This window comes from Ovis canadensis, chromosome 13 (genome assembly GCF_042477335.2).
Source record: "Ovis canadensis isolate MfBH-ARS-UI-01 breed Bighorn chromosome 13, ARS-UI_OviCan_v2, whole genome shotgun sequence".
Taxonomy (NCBI): Eukaryota; Metazoa; Chordata; class Mammalia; order Artiodactyla; family Bovidae; genus Ovis; species Ovis canadensis.
The window spans coordinates 97,763,714-97,775,704 of NC_091257.1; the positions used below are offsets into that span (position 1 = coordinate 97,763,714).

General features: G+C 42.9%; 1 long non-coding RNA gene across 1 annotated transcript in view; it reads left to right on the forward strand.

The window, feature by feature from the left end:
* Window positions 1-10,862, forward strand: part of LOC138417244 (uncharacterized) — a 203,849-nt gene extending 192,987 nt beyond the window's left edge. The window contains exon 6 of the long non-coding RNA XR_011248050.1: window positions 8,898-10,862. This is a non-coding gene — a long non-coding RNA (uncharacterized lncRNA). The remainder of the gene's footprint in view (window positions 1-8,897) is intronic.
* The last annotated feature ends 1,129 nt before the right edge of the window (window positions 10,863-11,991 follow it).

Here is an 11,991-nt window from a genome sequence, read left to right on the forward strand (position 1 = left end):
GGGGTAGATGAGGGGGTATATGCATGTGGGGGGAAGGGGGTAGATGAGGGGGTATATGCGTGTGGGGGGAAGGGGGTAGATGAGGGGATATATGCATGTGGGGGAAGGGAGTAGATGAGGGGGTATATGCATGTGGGGAAGGTGGGTGATGAGGGGGTATATGCATGTGGGGAAGGGGGTAGATGAGGGGATATATGCATGTGGGAGGGGGAAGGGGGTAGATGTGGAATCTCTGTGCCTTACCTTCCTTTCTATCTTGCTGTGAACTAACTGGTCAAACCAGTCAATCCTAAAGGAAATCAACCCTGAATATTCATTGGAAGGACTATTGCTGAAGCTCCAATACTTTGGCCACCTGATGTGAAGAGTGGACTCATTGGAAGAAACCCTGATGTTGGGAGAGATGGAAGGCAAAAGGAAAAGAGGGTGCCAGAGGAGGAGATGGTTAGATAGCATCACTGACTCAATAGAGATGAAACTGAGCAAATGCTGGGAGATAGCGGAGGACAGAGGAGGCTGGTGTGCTGTAGTCCATGGGGCCGCAAAGAGTCAGACATGACTTAGCGACTGAAATGCAGCAACATAAAAATAAAATAAAATTTGAAAATAAAATAAACATTTTTAAATAAATTAAGCTTTAAAAATGGAGGGAGATGGTGGGGAGTTTCAGGAGGGAGGGAATGTGTGTGATTCATGTTGAGGTTTGACGGAAAACAGCAAAATTCTGTAAAGCATTTATTCTTCAATAAAAAATAAATTAATTAAAAAAATTAAAAAACAGAAATAAGAGTAAAACCATGCCCTGAGTCCATGCTGGACCTTGAGAAGTCACAGAGAATTCCTGAACCCAACCCACAGCCTGGAGCCCAGCTCAGACCAGGCAAATAAGAGGGCCCCTGCTGGCCTGCAGATCTGTAAGTGAGAAGATACACTTGCTTTTGTAAACCACTGAGCTTTTGAGGTTGTTTGCAGAATAACAGTATTATAGAAAGAACAAATTTATACTTCCACTCCTACTAATAATCTCCATGGTCTAAAAAGCCACGTGTTTTGCAGGCAACAAACCCTGTTACCCTATTCATTTCTGAAAGGTGTCCAGAGGTCTTGCCATAAACAAAAATCGTCCCCAGGGATGACTCATGTCAACTGGTGGCTAAAAAGTCCAGTCTGATTCTGGAGAGGTCAGCGTTGGAAGGCACATATCAGAGAGACGTCTCCTGTAACTCTTTTGTTAGATATTAACTTGAATCAAAATATGCCATTTACTTTGTAATCCTGTCCTTGTTTGTTAAACCCTCCCATGTGGGGAATATTAATACCTGCTTCATTCAGTTGCCATGAAGATTAAATGAGAATACCCAGCACCTAAAATTCATAGCATAATGTCTGCTGCATGGGAAGAGATTAGTAAATGTTAGCTGTTAAGTACCAACACTTGGAAAGACAAAGATGGTTACATTTGTTAATTCTTTCTTTATTGAATCAATTTCTGCCAAAGGTATCACAGGTGTTTTATTCTTTTAAGAATAGTAATACTTGAAAAATAAACTAATTGATGTAACAACCTTAGACAGATGGTTGGGGCTTACACAATATAAAAGAAAATATTTTTAAGTAAGGAAAAGAATCATCTATGTGATAATCTAAAAAAACTGTGGAAAAAGATAAATGTGAATAATTAGCAAAATCATTCAGCATATACTATTTTACAAATAAGTATAAAGCATTATTTGGGTAAGTCAGTTACTAGAAACTTGGATATTCCCCAGTTAAAGGAAAAAAGCATCAATTTAGAATTCAAGTGTAACGAGATTGTCACAATGTGAACCAACTCATTGACATTCAGAGAATTCTCGGCTTGCTTGCCAAATTAATGGATTAGGATCTCTCAATAGCATTTGATTCAGCAATCTAAACCTCTTAAGAAGAAATAATTTGAATAAAGAAAGATACATGCTCAGTGTGTCTGACTCTTTGTGGCCCCAAGGACTGTAACCCGCCAAGCTCCTCTGTCTGTGGAATTTTCAGGACAGTGGGTTGCCATTTCTGTGGCCCAACCACGAATGGGAAAGAAGCAAAGTTGAAAGGTTCTACGAAGACCTATAAGACCTTCTAGAACTAACATCAAAAAAGATGTCCTTTTCATCATAGGGGACTGGAATGCAAAAGCAGGAAGTCAGGAGATACCTGGAGTAACAGGCAAATTTGGCCTTAGAGTGCAGAAGGAAGCCGGGCAGAGGGTGACGGAGTTTCGCCAAGAGAACACACTGGTCATAGCAAACACCCTCTTCCAACCACACAAGAGAAGACTCTACACATAGACTTCACCAGAGGGTCAATGCCAAAATCAGACTGATTGTATTCTCTGTATCCAAGGATGGAGAAACTCTACACAGTCAGCGAAAACCAGAATGGGAGCTGACTGTGGCTCACATCATGAACTTCTTATTGCCAAATTCAGACTTAAATTGAAGAACTTAGGGAAAACCACTAGGCCATTCAAGTATGCCATAAATCAAATTCCTTACGATTATATAGTGGAAGAGACAAATAGATTCAAGAAATTAGATCTGATAGACACAATGCCTAAAGAACTATGGACAGAGGTTTGTAACATTATATAGGAAGCAGTGATCAAAACCATCTACAAGGAAAAGAAATGCAAAAGGGCAAAATGGTTCTCTGAGGAGGCTTTACAAGTAGCTGAGAAAAGTAGCTGGCAAAGGCAAAGGAGAAAAGGAAAGATATACCCGTCTGAATGCCGAGTTCCAAAGATAGGCACGGAGAGATAAGAAAGCTTTTGAAGTGAACAGTGCAAATAAATAGAGGAAAACGATAGAATGGGAAAGACTAGAGATCTCTTCAAGGAAATTAGAGATGCCAAGGGAACATTTCATGCAAAGATGGGCTCAATAAAGGACAGAAATGGTATGGACCTAACAGAAGCAGAAGATATTAAGAAGAGGTGGTAAGAATACAAAAAGGATCTTCACGACCCAGATAATCACGATGGTGTGATCACTCACCTAGAGCTAGAGACCCCGTAGTGAGAAGTCAAGTGGGTCTTAGGAAGCATCACTACGAACAGAGCTAGTGTAGGTGATGGAATTCCAGCTGAGCTATTTAAAATCCTAAAAGATGATGCTGTTTAAGTGCTGCAGTCAATATGCCAGCTAATCTGGAACACTCAGCAGTGGCCACAGGACTGGAAAGGTCAGTTTTCATTCCACTCCTAAAGAAGGACAATTCCAAAGAATGTTCCAACTACCACACAGTTGCACTCATTTCACATGCTAGAAATAATACTCAAAATCCTTCAAGCTAGGCTTCAGCAGTATGTGAACCGAGAACTTCCAGATATACAGGCTGTATTTAGCAAAGACAGAGAAACCAGAGATCAAATTGCCAACATCTGCTGGATCATTGAAAAAGCAAGAGAGTTCCAGAAGTCTGTTTCTGCTTCATTGACTACACTAAAGCCTTTGACTGTGTAGATCACAACAAACTGTGGAAAATTCTTCAAGAGATGGGAATACCAGACCACCTGCCCTGCCTCTGGAGAAATCTGTGTGCAGGTGAAGCGACAGTTGACACTGGACCTGGAACTCTGGCTCAGAACTGGGAGTGGAGTCGCCAAGGCGGGATGTTGCCACCTCGCTGATTTAATTCACATGCGGAGCGCAGCATGTGAAACGCCAGTCGGGATGAAGCACAAGATGGAGTCAAGATTGCAGGAAGAAATATCAATAACCTCAGATATGCAGACGACACCACGCTTATGGCGGAAAGTGAAGAGGAATTAAAGAGCTTCTTGAAGGTGAAAGAGGAGAGTGAAAAAGATGGCTTAAAGCTCAACATGCAGAAAACTAACATCAAGGCATCTGGTCCCATCACTTCATGCCAAATAGATGTTGAAACTGGAAACATTGAGAGACTTTTTTTTTTTTTTTTGCTCCAAAATCACTGCAGATGGTGACTGCAGCCATGAAATTAAAAGACACTTGGTCCTTGGAAGAAAAGCAATGACAATTCTAGACAGTGTATTAAAAAGCAGAGACATTGCTTTGCCGACAAAGATCTGTTTACTCAAAGCTATGGTTTCTCCAGTAGTCATGTACTTATGTGAGCTAGACAATAAAAAAAGGTTGAGTGCCAAAGAATTGATGCCTTCAAACTGTGATGCTGGAGAGGACTGAGAATCCCTTGAACATCAAGGAGATCAAACCAGTCAATACTGAAGGAAATCAACCCTGAATGTTCATTGGAAGGACTGATGCTGAAGCTCCAATAGTTTGGCCAGCTGGTGTGAAGAGCCTGATGCTGGGATAGACGGAAGAAGGCAGGATGAGAAGGGAATGACAGAGGATGAGATGGTTGGATGGCATCAGTGACTCAGTGGGCGTGAGTTTGAGCAAACTCCGGGAGATGGTGAATGACAGGGAAGCCTGGCGTGCTGCAGTCCGTGGGGTCGCAAACAGTCGGACACGACTGGGCAACTAAACAACAACAAAGGGGAGCTTCCTGACCCAGCGATCCAAGTGTGTCTCTTGAATGGGAGGCGGGTTCTTTACCACTAGCGCCACCTGGGGAGCCCTTCAAGAAAGATACATCAGTTCAGTTGTTCCCGAGTCACAAAGCGTCCCCAGCTCCGTGACCGGAACCCACGAGGCTTCAGCCCTCATTTCCTGGTTTAGTGGCGCAGTGCCGTCTACCGTGCCTCCACTCTGTTTTCTCAGCTCAGCTGCGGGTTGATGGGGGTCTCCCACCGACTAGAGCACCGAGTAGCATCTTCAGCAGATCCGCTCTTTGTTCCACGTGTCCTCGTATTTCCAGAAGGCTATACTGGGCTCTCTTGGTAGCTGAGATTTTAAAGAGTCTGCCTGCAGTGTAGGAGACCAGGATTCCATCCCTGGGACTCTGTTGGTAGCTGAGATTTTAAAGAATCTGCCTGCAGTGTAGGAGACCAGGATTCCATCCCTGGGACTCTCTTGGTAGCTGAGATTTTAAAGAATCTGCCTGCAGTGTAGGAGACCAGGATTCCATCCCTGGGACTCTCTTGGTAGCTGAGATTTTAAAGAATCTGCCTGCAATGTAGGAGACCAGGATTCCATCCCTGGGTTGAGAAGATCCCCCGGAGAAAGGAATGGCTACCCACTCTAGTATTCTAGCCTGGAGAATCCCATGGACAGGGGAGCCTGGCGGGTTACAGCCCATGGGGTCACTAAGAGTTGGACATGACTTGGCGATTGAACAGCAAGAAGGAGTGAGGGATATTTTACGCCTGTGCGAGAAAGCCTAACAGAAAGGGGCAGAACAAATAAGCCCGTGTCAGCAGATGGGGCATCAGGAGGCGCCGATGCTGAGGCCAGCGGGGGACACCTGTGCAGGACTCGAGTCTCTGCATGGTGACGCCATTGAGCGAAGGCGGCAGTGTCTGTGGGCAGTGGTTTAGGGGGCCTGTGGCCCATCTGCGGGCTCTGAGAGCAGAGGAAGGGGGATGCAAGAGTGATTAGAGGGAAGGTGCACGATCCTGGCTCATGGGACATTTCTTTAAGTGTGTGAGATAGCCTCAGTGGAATCCCAGGGATTATTTTATGAAAATATATGAGAAGTGAAAATAAAAAGTTGATGTTATAAGGAAGGTAGATAGCAGTAATGCGATTGGTAGGAACTAAAGAGTTCCTCCCTCCCTCCCTCCCTCCTCCCTCCCTCCCTCCCTCCCTCCCTCCTCCCTCCCTCCCTCCCTCCTCCCTCCGTCCCTCCCTCCCTCCTTTCTCTCGCTACCTCTCTCATCTCTTCTTTCCTCACTTTCTTCCTTTCTTAAACATCTAGGTATTGAAAAGTTAAAACGTTTGAGAGGCACAAAGAAAACTCATGACTAATCACTGGGCTAATGAACAGTTGCAGTTTGCATTTTATTTTTTAAGTGAAGAAGGATTGTCCAAAGTTTTTTGTAACTATTTTTGGAATATAATTGCTCAACAGTGTTTGTTCTTCCTGTAGAACATGAATCAGCTGTATGTGTAACACAGATCCCCTCCCCCTCGAGTCTCCCTCCCACCCGTACCGTCCCGTCCCTCTAAGTCTTCAGGGAGCACCGAGCTGAGCTCCCTGAGCTATAGCGATTTTCATTTTAAAAGAGCAATAATAAAATATGAGCTGTATCTTTTGCAGATGATGACACACTTTGCGTTTGGCTGACATTAATGTGTAGCTTTTTGCTTCAGTGAGAAAATGTGTCCAGGCTAATCAGCAGTGGCCATCGCTGTATATGGTGAAGATACGGCGGAAGAGGAGCCAGTAGCTCCGGTCTCTTTGTGGTCCGTTGTTCTGAGTCTCCATCCAGGATCTCAGAGGAGGTTGACAAGTCAGCTCTAGGGTCCATTTCATCTGATTCTCTTCAGGTTCTAGGTGGGCGTGCGGTGCTTGTGTTGTCTGGGAAGGAGACCCATAGATTTATCACTTTTTCGGTAGTCCTTCTCTGACTTGTGAGCTTGAAGTGATTTTCCTGATGCCAGGCAAACAAGACAGATCAAGGACCATGCTGCAGTCTCTGCTCATAAGTGACAGTGGGATCTTTCAGAAGCTGTTGAATTTTACGTGTTTCAGTTTCCATATATTTATGATGGGATTATTGTTCTTTAACCCAGAGAATTGGAGTGGAAATATGAAAAAAAAAGTGTAAAAATTTAAACCACACACAGAACAGATCTCATGGTATTTCTGCTTTTCTATATCATGACCAAGCCATCTAGCCTTAATTAGATGTGAGTCTCTACTACTGCTAGTTAAATGCTGATAAGTCTCCAATTCAAAACATTCAGAGCCCAGCAAGCCCATGGTTTGCAGTCTAAAATGTTCGATAGTCACTGTATGACTTGATTTCTTCCTCCTGGGCCTCTTTAAAGTTTGAAAGGCAAGCATTCTGGGTTACCTTTTTTCTCAGTTTAAACCTAATGAGTCCAGTGCCAGCTTATTTTTTTTTTTGTATGAGATTGGTGGCACAGTGATAATAAGTTTTTTTCCTAGCAACTCAATTATTTTTAATGATTTACACAAGGTAATTACTGTTGACAGATGTCCAGATCCTGAGAGCAAGGAAATATTCATTTCCAAGTCTAGTTTTATGTTTGGTATTGATTGAAGCTTTTGGCAATGATTAGCTATCAGAGACTGAGAAATGTCGAGGAAAAGTGAGAAGAGAAATAGACTCACAGGGAATTGAGACTTAAAGATCAAGCAGAAAAAAAATCCTTTACAAAAGAAATTTGTACAGAAAAGCAGAGATAATATTTTTGTATTGTCTGAGACTTTTGGTTGAAAGTCAAAGAAATTGAATTCGTAATGACTTGAGCAAAGAAAGAATTTATCAGTACGAATTCACATGACCTGAACATCTAATGTTGCCCAAGCTTTAGGCCTGGCTGATTCTAAGGGATCGAAGGATTTCGAGAGTATATCTTCCTTCCTGTCTCTTGGGTTTACCTCTTTATCTGTTGGCCCCTCTGTAAGCCATCTCTCTCACTCTACTTAGGGCTCCCTAGCAACTATAGACATGAATTCCCTAGTAGCTCACAGTCCTAGTGAAAGGGGGTTTTTCTTTCTGGCTGTTTTTTCTGAAGTCTTAGAATGAAGTTTTGTTAGCTTGTCTCGGGTATTAGACCCATGAAAGACCCAGCTAACGTGTGTGAGATAGAGCTGTCTGAATAACCAGATGTGCTTCATGTATCCACAACCAGAGCTAGGGGGTAATGTTCGCCTGTAGGAATAGCATAGTACCTCACAGGAAAAATCGAAGTTCAATTTCAACACAAACAGGGAAGCCCAAAACAAGAACGCTATAGCACTGTGCTTAAAAATTAGCTTGCAAAAATCATCCTGTTTTTATTGCCATCAAATAGTAAGAATCATAGGGACTTTGATTTTCTATATCAAGTTTGCCTTTTCAGAGATATGAATTCTAAAACAGGACTTCAGAGGCTTATTCAGAATTTCACAGTGAATTATGGGGCCAAGAAAGAAACCCAGGACTTCATATTTTTAGCATATTATCTGGAGATAATGACTACATTTGCAGATAGAGTCATAGCTGTTATGTCTTACTTTGGAGTGCATCTTTTCCCCCTCTCTGTCTTTCTGTTCTCATTTCCTTCAATACATATTCATTGGAAACTATTAATACTATAATCCAAGCTATCTTCTTCCAGCTCTTTATTGAGAATTTGTTCTGTGCTTAGCCTTGATTCAACATGTATTTGATAAACAGTTTATATTCCAATTACAGTACCAAGCAGTGGAAATAAAATTACAGATAGCATATTCTAGAGGGGAAGAAGGACAGTTAATAAAATAATTAGTTATGATGAGTGCTTTTTTTTGGGCAAATAACAGGTAAAATCTAGTATAAGGAAAAATATAGATATGAAAGCTTAGCCTGAAACATGAAAAGAAACTAGCCCAAAAGCCAGGAGGGAGAGTATTTCAGGGGAAAAGATTCTCAGAAGGACTGAACCTAGAGTTTCAAGAAACAAAAATTTGGTTAGTGCTTAGGGAAGAAATTGGCCAACTTTGTAAACATCCCTGGCGTTGTAGGCCAGATGGTCTCTGCTACTCAGCTATGCTATTGTGGCTGGAAAGTGACTAGGGGCAGTGTGTAAACAAATGGGCATGGCTTGCATTATAATAAAACTTTATTTAAAACACATGTAGAAGACAGAATTCCCTTCATCCAGGGAATGGAGATTGAGGGAGACAGGAGTTGACCTTGGAGGACCAGCAGGAAGCTTGAAACCTGGAAGGGCATGATATCAGTGTGGAATCGACTTCTGTCAGGAAGCTTCTAGGTGTTTGTTTAAGATGACGATTTTAAAGAAGTTCTTTTCTTTCTTTTGAAAAAGCTGCCATCGACAGTCAAGTGGCAGGTCAAGCTGAAAGCTGTCTCATCAGTGTGGCCTGGTGTCAGCAGCAGGCATCGCCTCTGGCCGCAGGTGCTTCCCCATATGTCTGCCTGGTGCCGGCTCCTCCCACTTGGCTTCCGACTCCGCTGTCTCTGTGGGTTGGGCAGCAAGGATGGAGAATCATGTCCCAGTGGGTAAGATGCTAGCAGCGAGGGCAGCGACAACCCAGCCCTGGGAAGACGCGCCCACTCTCAGCACGGCAGGCGGGGCGGCCCGGGGTCCTGCGCCCGTCTCTTCCTTGGGCGTCCCCTGAAGTGAAGTGCGGAGCAAACTCTCTCTCTGTTTCTGCAGTTATGAAGCAGCCTTTGACTTATACCCCAGTCCTGTGGTGGCATTTTTCCTACCATGGTAGTATCGCTTTGGAGACATCAATTGAGTACATCATTTTTTCTGAAATGTTGAGTTTGGGAGAGAACTATACTCATATTTGCTAATGGAACAGGGGAGGGTGAACTGAAAGGATCAGAAGAAACTCTGATGCCCTACAGTCAAAAGAGAAAGTGGGTTTAGTACAATAAGGGGCACAGACAGTTCATTTTGGAGACTTCCACAGGAAACAAATTGCTGGTCTACAATTCCAAGATCCTTCAGTCGTGTCAAAATATATCCTGCTTATCTGTAGTAGGGTTCATTGGTGCACTTACCACTTTCCTGGTTAGCCGTTTGGGGAGAAAATGAAAGCAGTACGGATGTAAAAACTTAGAACATTCATCAGCTGAAAACTCATCAGAAGCATTGTTGTGCTAATGATACTGTTGAAATGGACTTGCCTGCCAAAAACGGATATCTTCCTCTGAACCAGGGAGGCCCACTCCTTTGACGAGAAAGCTTCAGCAGAGCAATGTGGTGGAACCCTGGTGGTGTGCCCCACTCTCACTGGCTGTCATCTTAAGCCCTTTCCGTTTCATCTGTTCAACCAGGTTGTGTCAAGTTCAAGAGGAATTTATTTCTGTTTTCCCTCACACCTAAAAGATATGATTATAATTCATCATGAAATATCAGTGTGTACTTGATTAACAGGAAACAGAGCTCACATTGTTTTTGGTTGCGCTGGTTTTCGTGTGTTCCGTGCCTTATTAATATTTTAAAGTAACTTTTCCCTGCTGTATGATAGTAGTCTATGTTTGTTGATTTGGAAAATAAAATGGAAAATTAGAGAAGTACAAAGCAACGCATGATATCTTCTCTGGGCTTCCCAGGTGGCACTAGGGGTAAGAACCCGCCTGTCAGTGCAGGAGGCTCGTTGCTCCTGGGTCGGGAGCTCCCCTGGAGGAGGGCACGGCAACACACTCCAGTGTTCCTTCCTGGAGGATCCCGCGGACGGGGGACCTAGTGGCCTGCAGCCCGCGGAGTGGCAGAGAGTCGGACGCGACGGAAGCAATCGCACGGCCCAGCCACGTGCTCTTCAGTCAGCTGCGGCGATGTTTAACGTGGATCTGCCTAGCATTTTTCTCTTTGTGTATTTATGCAAATGTATATAATTATTTCCTCAAATTTGCATACCACTGATTATGCTGTGCATACTCGTTTATAAACTGTATCAGAAATCACATTTTCTGTGAGCGGTTTATACATTCCCCTTGTCAATAATGGTTTTGTAGTATTGGGCTGACAGCTGAGTCAATGTTTATTTGTTAGAATTGTTAATCATTTTCAGTGTTTTGCTATTAGGAAAACATTCCAACAAATGTAATGATAGTATTTTTTCAATTATATTGTCTTTTAAAAATTATATTTATTTTTAACTGATTGATGATGGCTTCACAATGCTGGATTGATTTCTGTCATACGTCAACATGAATTAGCATAAGTTTACATATGTGCCCTTCTTCTTGAACCCAATTTGTATTATCTTAAGTAAACCAATAACCTTACTCCTTAAACCATTAAAGAAAAATTTATTAATTTTTTTGTTTTTTTAATATAAATTTATTTTAATTAGAGGTTAATTACTTTACAATATTGTATTGGTTTTGCCATATATCAACATGAATCCACCACGGGTGTACATGTGTTCCCCATCCTGAACCCCCCCTCCCACCACCCTCCCCATACCATCCCTCTGGGTCATCCCCAATGTAAATTTAAAAAACTATTTCTAATGAAAATACATAGTTGACTTGAGCTATTTATTAATATAAGTGAGAAAAAAGCAAAACTTCAGTAAATTAGAAACAAAGTTACATTTATTTCTCTCAGTTTTGTTAATTCCTCAATGTGTATCCAGTTCATTTGATCAGATTTTGTTTGAGCATTCCTCTTTCTCTTGCCCACGTGAGAACCCGTCATGATGTGACTGGGATGCGCCGGCTGGCGTGCTCTGGGGGTTTGTGAGCTTTGTTTCGTGTGTGCAAGCTGCACCCTGTCGGCAGCACTGGGGAAGCGGAATGGAGAGTGTTTGCTGCGACAGAGGAGCCTGGTGGTCTGCAGCCCATGGGGTCACTAAGAGTCAGACATGACTGAGCGGCTTCACTTTCACTTTTCACTTTCATGCATTGGAGGAGGAAATGGCAACCCACTCCAGTGATCTTGCCTGGAGAATCCCAGGGACAGGGAAGCCTGGTGGGCTGCCGTCTATGGGGTTGCACAGAGTTGGACACGACTGAAGTGACTTAGCAGCAGCAGCAGAGTTGACTTACAATGCTGTGTTGGTTTCTGGGATACAGAGAAGTGATTCAGTTATACAAATCTATTGCGTATTATATATGATGTTCCGTGCACATGCATGTTATATATGATGTTCCGTGCACATGCATGTTACTTTATACATTTAATGTATTTTATGTATTCATACTCTTATAACATGTTATAATATTCATAATATGTGTTATTTTTCATGCGCTTTTCCATTATGGTTTATCAAAGGAGACTGAAGATAGTTCCGTGTGCTACACAGTAGGACCTTGCTGTTTATCCATTCTGTATCTGAGAGTTTGCATCTGCCAGCCCCACACTCCCAGCCCAACCCTCTGCCCTTCCCCCCAGCAGACCCAAGAGGTCTGTGAGTCTCTGTTTCTCAACTTACTAAATGAGA